This window comes from Epargyreus clarus, unplaced genomic scaffold, assembly GCF_041222505.1.
Source record: "Epargyreus clarus isolate Ecla_fem2 unplaced genomic scaffold, WU_Ecla_fem_2.2 ptg000017l, whole genome shotgun sequence".
In the NCBI taxonomy this organism is placed as follows: domain Eukaryota; kingdom Metazoa; phylum Arthropoda; class Insecta; order Lepidoptera; family Hesperiidae; genus Epargyreus; species Epargyreus clarus.
The window spans coordinates 5789635-5802070 of record NW_027332225.1 but is presented as its reverse complement, the minus strand read 5'-3'; the positions used below and the strand labels follow the sequence as shown (position 1 = coordinate 5802070).

At 34.9% G+C, this 12436-nt stretch overlaps 1 protein-coding gene across 2 annotated transcripts in view; it reads left to right on the top strand.

Moving 5' to 3' along the window:
- The window catches only part of ATP8B (ATPase phospholipid transporting 8B), a 64073-nt gene that overhangs the window by 7278 nt on the left and 44359 nt on the right, over positions 1-12436 (top strand). The window contains exon 1 of one of the 2 annotated variants that reach the window (XM_073082099.1): positions 4389-4639. The exons of the other annotated variant lie outside the window; for it this stretch is intronic. The gene's annotated coding sequence lies outside the window, so the exon portion shown is untranslated. Of the gene's footprint in view, positions 1-4388; positions 4640-12436 lie in introns of those variants that run through there. 2 annotated transcript variants of the gene reach the window in all.

The following is a 12436-nucleotide window of genomic DNA, read 5'->3' as shown; positions in this document are numbered from 1 at the left end:
GGGAAAGCTTTATTGCAAAGACCGTTTCCACAGTTTGCATTAACCGTTTGCGATTAATAGATCGGTTTGTTTGAATTTGTGGATTCGTTAACATGTGTACAAAAAATAGATCATTGCAAAGTGTTTTACACCAAATAGTCCTAATATTTGTTCAGGTAATAATAAGATATGGTTCCTCAAAAAACCACTATCATTGTCTAAAAGTCCCGCCCATGATATAATTATGATGTTCGGTTAAGCTGCATGTTCGGTTAAGTTTAAGTTTAGTTCGTATTGCAGCTGCAGCACCGAATACATCACTTTATACGTCGAATGTAAAGCATTTTCATGTTACTCTGAGATTGACAGGAAATTATAAGCAGATAGGGCGTACTGAACTCTAGTGAAGCCAACAAAGTAAAAGACATAGTCTCTACTATAAATTGCATAACATTCTGATTTATTAACCCGTTCAATTACGTAAAATCTAACAAGTGTAGTAGTATAAAATTATAAAGCCTAAATTATTCTAATAAGGCTAATCCTTTCATTAATCATTAGGCTTTAATTATCTACTATTTTGCTATGTGGAATGTGAGTAGAATAATTGGAATTTTCCAATAAGTAAAATTCTTCAATTAAATCACACTAAAAAAGCAGAAAACTATGTGCATGAATGTTAGGGATACGTACATACTAAATCGCTAAATCGCAATTTACTAATAGCAAATTTGACCGAGTCTTTATCGCTGAAAGTGGAACGCGGAAGCGTGTAAACGGGTCAGTGTAATATTATTCTTTTGTCTATGTATTTAAGCACATAAAGCTTACCTTCGCCGATGATACCGCTTTTATTCGTGGCGGATAGGGTGCGCCGCTTTAGCGATAACATGCGATAGCAGTAGCAAGGCACTTTATATTAATCGATCGGGGTTTAATGACGAGGGGATGTGCTTTATAAGATTCGTGGCTATGAATTAGGATAAAAAAAGGTGTACGTTACAGTTATTATAGGGACTCCCCTCATGTCGCGCGTTCAGGAGTAAACACGCGCGACAAGAAGGGAGTCCAAGCGGCACACACGATCGCTGCAGTTTCTTCGCAATTTGTGTGCGTGTTTAATGACAAACGACAGACAGGCATGTAAGTGACACGCGTTCGGACGTAAGCACGCGCGACAGGGAAAGCGCCCAAATAAAAATCCGTGTAGCGAAGCGGTCAACATACTAGTAATACACAGTTCAGGCATCAACCCCAACGGTATCCCGTGCCTGTCGTAAGTAAGAGAGGCAAAAGTGGGAGCTCAAACCGTCCAGCAAGCGACCTCGGGAAGGACAGCGGTTTTTGTGGTCGCATTATCGCTGTAATCACCAGGGGATGTGAGAGGAGCGTAAATTGCTCCCCCCAGGGCAGAGCCCGATAGAAGGGCATCGCGTTAGGAGGACTCCGGTTGTGTTTTGTTGGAGATCCCGGAGTTCTCCACCGAACGCCGAGGACGGCCAGCGGGGGGGTTTTAGTGCGGTAAAGGTCCCACATAACCCGGCGTCCCATGGCGTCGGGTACCTTGTGAAGGTTTACCCCTCACTAACAAAAAAAAGGCTTCAACCCAAAGAAGACATCGACATTAGTAATTTAAGTTTCTGTTATTGTTCTGTTAGTTTATATGCATGTACGAGTATATGGTAATTAAAAAGGTGATTGGATCATTAATAGATACGGATATTTGGTATAAGAGGCAATGAGTCATTGAAGTGACTCAACATACGATGGCTTCAATCTCGACGTCCACTTATTCAGATTCCCAAAAATTATTACCACATTGGATATTTGCCAGTTCTTTACAGAAAGTAAGTAGTAGATTGTAGGTACTCGTATACTTTACTTTTTTATGAATTAGAGAGATAAGTGATCATTGCCGCCCATAGTAATCTGTCATTAAACCTAAATAGAATTTGTGTCACATCTGAAGTCATCCACAAATACGTTACTGCCCCTGAGATGTAAGTTGCTTCTCATGTAAGTTTCTAAGTCTTAACATACCCTAGGAGCCAGAAAATATGTATGTTAACATAAAACCAGCGTTCGGTTACCCGCTGTTAAATTTTAGAGACCTTTTTACGCCGTTAAATTTCCGAGGCCTACTTCCGAATGCAGCCCACCATTATCTCATGTTGCTACTATGTGGCCTGTCGTGCCAAAAAGGTTGCCGACCGCTGCCCTACACTATATAAAACCAAAACGTAAGTATTATATTCAGTGTAAGTAACATATTATCACGTTATTGATAGAAATGTGTGAGTAAGAGGAAAATAATGTGCATTAAGTATTTAACGCGTAAATTTGATAAACCATATTGTTATAAAGTTTTATCTGTACTTTCGTTGCACCTGCACGTGCCTAATTACCCAATTTAATTTTTAACGGTTTAAAATATTCTCATAACATGTGAGGAATATGGGTCTCCGAATAAATTGAATCATGAATGAATGAATCCATGCATGTTGCACAAAGAGAGCTAGGAGAAGCTGTATCTAATAAATTTGTTATTACTTTCGATTTTATTTTAATTTATAGAATTTGTCAATATTTTGTGTGACATGTGACCCTATCATCCAATGTTTTATTTTTCTGTTTTGTATTTATAAAATTCGAGGCACACCATGGCCTTTGTTAATATAAGGATATAATTCTCTGTGGATTAGGGTACATGCGGTAAATGTAGAGCACGAGAACACACGACACTGAGTAACGAAATGAACGACAAATGCAATGTATTGGATTACTTTCTGTTTTCCCAATGTGTAATTGTTTCAATTATATTAATAGAAACGTTTAATTTTAAATGCGTGTAAACTTGTAAACAAATCGTACCTACTGATAGTGATAGTATACGAATAATAGTATTAAACATTAATATTCCATTTTGCAGTTCAATTTAAAACCTGTTTATACTTTTTTACTGGCATGTACCTAAGAATAAATAAGCCGTCATTGAATATTTTTTTGCTTCTCAGTCATTTAAAAGGTTTTCATTTTCCTTGTTTGCCTTTCTGCACAGTTATAGATTAATATACTGCATAAATATACAAATATTACCACGGGATAATTCTGAAAACAGTTGAACCTATTGTGACTTGTGACTGACAATAAGGGAACATTAAGGATCTAAAAATATGAAATAAACAGCACGATTCTACGTAAACATTTAAAAGGATTAACATATTAATATTTCTCGTCAATAATAAAATATGAAATCCGTTTTATTACCACTAGCGAAACCCGAATTTAATATTTTGAACTTTGGAGACTGGTTTGTTGTATCAGTCGAATGACACACTTGACTGTTCAATAACGTTATCTGTATTCCATTCGCGTTGTGTTCGCAACTTTTGCGTAAGAGGTAACTAGTCGAGTCGAATGTACTGTGTTGTGTGTAGTGCACTTGAATATAGTAGCCATGATCCAATACAGCATACTATGATATCATATTGATACATTAGACAACCGTTGTAACAAAACCAAAGAATGAACAAATGTTACGGAAACAAATATCAATGACGAAACTAAAACCATTCTCAATAGTAATATATTCGCTACGTATCCGTTCGACTTCCTACACTCGATGAGGAGAGAAAGAGAATATTCCATCGTGCGTAACTAAAACTACGTTATCGACAAGTAAAATAATCTGCATCTGATATCAATAAAAACGGTTTACCATGTGTGTAAACCATATATTGACAACGTAACCGTTTTCGAACGAAACTAAGAACGAACGTACCACAGTACAGTAGAGTGCCTCCAGTGCGTTCGGTGCGCGTGTCCGCAACTTGTGCTCGAATCGTCGCAGAAAGAACGCAGAATACGCGAAATGCATTTCACCACTTCGAATTCCTTTGGCTACTTGATGAATATTGATCCGTTATTATATTACAGTCAATGAACTTAAGCTATTTGTAGTACAAGTAGGTGCTAGTAGTAGGTGATAGTAGTAGGTGATAGTAGTAGTATAGGTTCCTTTTAAATGTCGTGAATAAAACCTTTATTTAGGACCTTTATTCAAGCATAATGATAGTAGTGGATCTATATGAATTTAAGACATCGAGTTTCGTATGTAGGTTAATACGAAAAAGTCAATTAAACTACAACGTTAAGTAAGGGTACATTATCGAGTTTATATGGCATAATAACTGAAAAGTTTGCGCGTTAATTACACACATGGCATTGATCGAACGTATCAAGGTTTGAAAACTTTTGGTAACATTAAAGCATCGTCGAACGTGGCCGGTAAAAAGCGTTTAACAAAGTTACCAATGAAAATGAGAACATGTGCCAGCCGCTATAAAACTCCCACTCACCTTGAGGTTTGCTGTTACGTACTACGCTAAAATACACTACGCTATCAAAACAGTGCGTTCAGTGTTCACCGCCTCGCGCCGCACGCCGCTCGTCCGCTCCGCGACCGGTATCATTACCGACAATACCGACACTATTTTTTACTCTCGAATTCGCGATGTACACAGCTTAATTAAAACTTACCTCAATTTCATTGTGCATGAATAAATTTGGTTTGCGAAAGTAAGAGGTTTCATTCGACTGTGACATGTTTATTCCGAAAGCGTTTCTTTGGATTGTATTACTTTACTGAAAAATTTGTGATGTAAGTACAAGTTCTTCGGCTTTTATTTTTAAATTCGTTTGCCTGTTTACTGTTTTTGGTATTCGAATAAGGCCAATCTATAAACAGAAACTTGTTTAAGTAAAAAGAGAAAAAGCGATGATGACTCTACATTTTATTAAATACTTCTGGAAGTTTTCTTTACTATGTTTAACTATAATAATAGGAAATATTTAGATACTATTAAATGTAGAGATTGTTTTAAGTATCTTAACAAATCTTTAATATTTCGGAGTAAAACAAGTAAAGGTACAAGATTATGTTAATTATTTTGGTATCGGTATAATATATGTAATTCAAATATGTTCATGTATAGAAACTTGTAAAGAAAAAGCGGTTTTGTTTTAACGAAATTATGTTAATGATTTATGTGAAGGAGTTTTCAGTTAACGATAATTTTAGCATGTTTGCCGGCGATCAACTGCATTTTGACGTCGACTTTAACTGGCTGTCAGAAACTTTAATTCAGTGGTTTAGAGTAGCGCAAAGAACTTTTAGAATTCACTTGTGTCCATTAATGTTTTAACAGTATATTTATAAGAGTATTTTCACGATGTTGATAAACGTTTTTGTATTTAATCATTATGTCACGTAAATAACGTCAGGGTTTTTAAATATTCCTGGAAAACTGGAAATAACATTCAAATTTCCTCGAAATGGGACTCCCTGTGAAACTAACCGCATACAATGGTGTTTCAAACATGTCCATCGGTCGCGGCATCGCGAAAAATTGCTAAACATACATAAAAAATATATGCATACGCGATGAATAGATAACCTCTCTGTCTTTGGGACGTCGGTTAAAAAAATACCCTCTTTAGTCAGGTAAAAGTAATTTTAAACCCAATTAGGTATATTTTCATAATTTACAGTCCAGTTGATGATACTCTTTTTAAATAGTAACTACGACTATGAAATATGGATTTTGCATAAACCTAGCAAAAAAAAAACTGTAGGACAAAACATATCTATGCTGAATAGTGTAGAAGATAAGGTAAAAATAAGTGTTGCAGTGGTATAGTTGAGCTACGAATGTATCTACTATCTATCGAGTAACAATTCACTAAAACCCTTTTTTCCGAAATTACAAAAAAAATATAGTTTTATGTCAGCCATCTAATTATATATTTTATGTGGTATATTATGAACAATATGCTAACAAGTGTGTTGGTTAACATGTTAAAACAGTGACAAAACGATAAGTTAAGGAAACTCATAGTTTAAGTACCTATACAGATAAGGTATCCGTTCTAAACTCTACATACGTTAATTACGCACACGTAAATTAAGTTTAAATAGGCTGTCATCGTTCACAACTTTTTAGTAAGAAACCTAGCGAGGCGTGAGAAATACACATTACATAAATACGTAGCACATATTTTGTTATGTCTAATACTATGCCTAAACAGCCAATCATAGTGTTCTTAATTAATGCGGGTGGGTATACTATTTTAAGTCTAATGTTGTAAAAGCTACACTACGATACTGTGCAATTTAGAATTGGAGTCCTTTAAAAGTATTTATCATTTACATTTATGTATATTACTGGATACATACTATACTATTCCTCAACCGACTGCCTATCGCACTCTTTCCTGCCGTAAACATTTCCCGGTCGTATGAACTGGGGAAATTGGAAATAGCTTCCATTTGAGGTAATGCGAAAGCACTAAAGGAAGTTTTCAGAAACTAACCGTTGAACGCTCGTGACACCAAAATCTCTTATAGCGATACTGATATTTATGATTTAATAGATTTTACCTGCGGCTTTGCTCGCATTCACCGGTTTTTATCTATCCCTCGGGAACGGTACCTTCTTTGAGGATAAAAAGTACCCTATATATATGTCCTTTTCTGAACCCTTGACAAAGGGGGTACAAATTTGACAATCAGTTATGTATTTAAGGCGTGAAAGTGTAGCAAACAAACAAACAAGTGCATTATAGTATTAGTTAGGATTAGTATTCTTACAATTCCTGAATACAAAATTTGTTAAAATTTATTTAACAAACCGTTTAACCTTCTGGTAGTTAGGGTTCCGTACCCAAAGGGTAAAAACGGAACCCTATTACTAAGACTTCGCTGTCTGTCCGTCTGTCACAGGGCAGGGGTCTCCATACAGCAAATTGGTATTTTTCGGCATTTTTCGATCTAACTGTTAAACGGTACTAGGAAGACAGTTGACATTTTTACAATCCGTTTGCTACTATAACTGCTATTATAATAGATACAAATAAGAACAATAATACATATTTTAATATGGTAATTTTGTGAAAATAATTGAAATATAATTAACATTTACGGACGCTTCCATGTGCGAGTTCAACTCGTACTTGGCGAATTATATTCTTACAAAAAAATCCTAAAGGCACAGCCCTATGTATTAAGGTGTTTAATATTGTTATTGGTTACGCGTAGAGACATGTAAGTACAACATTCAGTTTGTAAAGCTTCACTACTAAAATGCATTCGTTATGACATCGCACGTGCTCAGATTTATCTGAGCTAGCACTTCATCGGATTCGCACAAGTGACATTTCGTATGTAATGTCAGTGGCATGTAAATAATTAGAATAGATAAATATTATTTCTAATGTTAATATTATTTCTAATTAAAATGTTAATAATGTCCATTGCGGTTCATTAGCGACCTATTCGATAACAATATTAAATATATTGTTTTTCCTTATAAGGGAAATACCACATTCAATGCTTTAAGGGTTACGCATAGAGGGGAAACTTATTTTATGAGTAATGTCGCTAGTTTATATGTTTGCACAATTTTAAAGTCTGTTTTTTAAACAGTAATAAATAGCTATGACTGACATGTTGTAATATGCGTTTAAAATAAATCAAGGGGGATAACCTTACAAGTCTTTTCCATTTGGGCTCTATATTAGGAAAAATAAAATTTAACTCTATGGCCTTGGTCTATGGTTCTTGCAAATGGCTGTCGCTGTATTGAGGAAGAATAAAGTCTTTACTAGTTCCAAACAATCGTTGTTTTTAATTTCGTTGCCCATAACCCAAGTGGTTATGGGCCCAGGATACTCTGAAAATAAAAATACAGAAGAAAGTTGCATAGAAAAAGTTACAATCGTATTTGAAAGAAATTTGACAGAACAAATGCAACATGGATTCCACGCGGGCAATGAATCTAGAAAAATTTGATGGAAATAATTTTCGTCAGTGGAAGTTTCAGATAAAATGTGCTCTAAAAGCGAAAGGAATAGATATTTCGAAACCAAAACCTCATGGAGAGTGTACAGAATGGCTCAAAAATGATGGCATGGCAATGTTCATCATAACCTCTTCGATGGATTTCAAACAGATAACTCTTATAGAAAATTGTGAAACTGCCGCTGAAATTATGTTAAAATTAGAAACAATTTACGAACAAAAAAGTGAATTGTGCAAAATGTTAATCCACGAAAAATTCTATCAGTACAAGATGTCACCATCTGACAGTATAGCTCAACACATTTCAAAAGTGGAAACCTTAGCTAAACAATTGAAAGAAAGTGGTGAAGCTATCAGCGACATGGCAATCATAACTAAGATACTGGGAACTTTACCTTCGAAGTATAGAGCACTGCGACAAGCATGGATGTCTTTGGATCCAAAACAACAGACTATTGTTAACCTAACTGCACGTTTATTAGATGAAGAGGCGAGCTTAGCAGGTGAAGAAGAGCAGGAGACAGCTTTCCTTGTTGCCAATAAAGGATGGCAAACAAAGCCAAAACAAAGTAAACAAGTAGCGAGTGACAGAAATACAAGTCAGAGTAATAAGTCAAGTAAACATAGGTTTGAATGCTATAACTGTGGTAAGAGGGGGCATTTCGCTAGAGAATGTCGTGCTCCTAAAAAATCCAATACTAGAAAACCTCGGCAAGAAGGTGCAGATATGTTAGCGTTTTATGTGGAGAATAATTCATGTAATACTGAAGAGAATATTTGGATTTTAGATAGCGGTGCCTCTGCCCATATGACTTTTAGAAAGGATTTCTTTTTGGAACTCTCTGAATGTAACCAGAAGACATTGACATTGGGAAATAAACAATGTGTGGAAGTATCTGGCATTGGAAAAGTATTGATACAGAGATATGTCAATAAACAGTGGGAGACTAGTGAACTGCATGATGTGTTATATGTTCCAAGTTTAAGAAGAAACTTATTCTCTGAAGGGGTGATAATACGAAAATTATACTCTATTGTGAAGAAAGACACAAGTGCACTGATTTACAAAAATAATAAGGTTGTGATGAGTGCAAGTATTAAAGAAAACAATTTGTACGAGTTGAATATAAAAACAGTGGTTCCAGATACATGTAACTTAGTTCAAAATAGTCAAAGTGATATGAAAATGTGGCATGAAAGGTTAGGACACATTAATCTTAAACAAATTAAAAACATGAGTGCAAATAGTGTTGTGACAGGACTAAAAATGATTGACAATGGACAAAGTAAGTTTGTGTGTGAAGCGTGTGCATATGGGAAGCAAAGCAAGTTCCCATTTCACAAATCTGAGCGAGGTGAACTACAGCCTGGTGACCTGGTTTATTCCGATGTTTGTGGACCTATGAGTATCTCGTCTGTACAAGGTATGAGATATTTTGTACTTTTCAAGGATGCTGCAACGAGTTACAGGCATGTATATTTTATTAAACACAAAAGTGATGTCTTGGAAGTCTTAAAAAAGTACAATGCTATGATTAAAAATAAATTTTTGCATAATATCAGAATATTACATACCGACAATGGAACAGAGTATGTAAATAAAGCTTTTATTGAGTATTTAGACAGAGAGGGGATAGTTCATGAGCGTACTGCTCCATATACTCCAGAACAAAATGGACGGGCAGAAAGGGAAAATCGTACCATAGTAGAGAGTGCACGTTCAATGTTATATGCGCGTGATGTTCCATTGGAGCTTTGGGCAGAAGCTGTACAATGTGCTACATATATATTGAATAGAATACCCTCCACTCAAACTCCAAATACAACAGCTTATGAATTGTGGAACGGGATCAAACCACAATTAGGACATGTTAGGGTGTTTGGTAGTATTGGCTATGTTCATGTTCCAGATCAATTAAGAACAAAGTTAGAGAAGAAAAGCAGGAAAATGATACTTGTTGGCTACGACAACATCAACTATAGAATGTATAATATGGATACAAAGAAAATAACTATTTCTAGAAATGTAGTGTTTGATGAACATCATATTCCAAGCATAAGGAAAAATATTGCACAAATAAGTATTATTGATGAAGAAGATTCAAATATAAATGGAAGTGAAGCACAAGAATCTAATGCGCATAATAAATTGGATGATACTCTAGTGAATAGTTCGGCAATAGATAGTGAAGATAGCATGCTTAGTTGTGATGGGAGTAACACTGATGACCCTGACTATGAACCATCACAAGAATTGTTAGATACAACAGCACACACAGTTAATTTGAGACCACGTATCAATAGAAATTATGAAGCAAATCTTGTAGAGCTATCATTGCCTCAAACATATGCAGAGGCATTGAATAGTCCACAAAAGAACAAATGGTCAGAAGCTATCAAAGAAGAGTTGTTAGCACATAAAGAAAATAAAACTTGGACTACAGTTAAAAGGTCTGATCAACGAACCCTTACTACGAAATGGGTCTTTACCTTAAAGAAGAATGAGAATAATGAAATTGTGCGCTATAAGGCTCGTTTATGTGCACGAGGATTTAATCAAATAAAAGATATTGATTATCAAGAAATATTTTCTCCAACAACCCGTTATGATTCTATTCGAGTTGTACTTGCTGTTGCTGCAAAGAATAATTTACGAATTCAACAGTTTGATGTAAAGACTGCCTTTTTAAATGGGCATCTTGAAGAGGATATTTTTATAGATATACCTGAGGGTTTGTCAATTAAAGGTGATTTTGTATTGAAATTAAATAAATCACTGTATGGTTTAAAGCAAGCACCTAGATGTTGGAACAAAACATTTACCGAGTTCTTGTTTAAATATGGTTTTGTCCAATCTCAGGCTGATCAGTGTATTTACATAGGCCTTTTTAATGGTACTAAAGTATTCTTAATAATTTATGTTGATGATGCCCTTGTAATATCATCAGATGAACAACTTATAAAAGAGATCATTGAATATTTAAAACAAGCTTTTCAAATTCAAATATTAAATTTCAAATATTTTGTGGGCATGCAAATTGAACATATTAATAACAATATATACATTCATCAGGAAAATTATATTAATCAGATTATTGAGAAGTTTTGTATGAGTGATGCAAATCCTGCTAACACTCCTGCAGATAGCAATGTTATTATTTCAAAGAATTCTGATGAAATTGTTGTTGATTTTCCTTATAGAAAAGCTATAGGTTGTTTATTGTTTTTGTGTTCTGTCTCAAGGCCAGACATTTCATTTGCTGTTAATGTATTAAGCAGATATGTAACCAATCCAGGTCCACAACATGTAAATGCTCTTAAACGTGTAATTAGGTATTTAATAAAGACTAAAAATTTGTGTATAAAGTACAGTGGAGAAAGCAATGATCTTGTTGGATATTCAGATTCAGATTTTGCTAACGATATTGATACACGTAAATCCACTACAGGATATTTGTTTATGATGAATGGGGGACCAATCACATGGTCCAGCCAGAAGCAGAAGACCGTTGCTCTTTCCACTACAGAGGCTGAATATGTTGCTGCTAGTGAATGTACTAAAGAGATATTGTGGTTGAAGCAGTTATTGTCTGATTTAGGTGAAAGTTATGATTGTATCACATTATATGTAGATAATCAGAGTGCCATCAGATTGATAAACAATCCCGGGTTTCATAAGCGAACTAAACATATAGATGTCAAATATAACTTTGTACGGGAAACCGTTGATATGGGTTTAGTTAAAATTAATTATGTTCCAAGTAATTGTCAATTAGCAGACATTTTGACTAAAGCATTACCCACTCAAAGTTTTACTTGTTTAAGAGATCAGATTTTATTTGATGTCAATTGATTTTTTTTTGTTATTAACTTGTAAATGGAGTTAAATTGTAGTGGGAGTATTAGGAAAAATAAAATTTAACTCTATGGCCTTGGTCTATGGTTCTTGCAAATGGCTGTCGCTGTATTGAGGAAGAATAAAGTCGTTCCAAACAATCGTTGTTTTTAATTTCGTTGCCCATAACCCAAGTCTCTATCAAAATAAATATAACCGAATAGAACCACCTCCTTTTCGAAGTCAACTAGTCGAAGTTGTTCTCTTGTTAAGGTTTTTGAATTGAATGACACGAAACAATTTTAACTTAAACATATTACACAAGTAAGAATATTACGACACAAAATCGTGCGTGTGTCCGACTTGCACTAGGTCATTTTTATTAATCCACTTCAAAAAATGAGGTTATCAAGTTGACGTGTATGCAACACATATAAATGTTCTTGGAATAACATAATAATTATTAAAATACATTAGAAATTTTCCAAGTATACAGTCAACCCCAAGGTACCATAGTGGTTACTGCCACATATGGACATCTATTATATTATCGAATTGAAATTTGAAACCTGAGGTAAATGTTGCGACATTTATTTTTTTGGGAAGCAAATTTGTGTTTCTGTGCGAGAGTGTGGCGGCCGACCGAGTTACACATAAGTACATCTTAGTTTTCTGAAGTAGCGTCCGTGATTGACTTCAGGTAAAAATCCTATTCTATATGCAATTGATTATAAATGTCCATGGGCTTGGCAGGGCAGGGCATG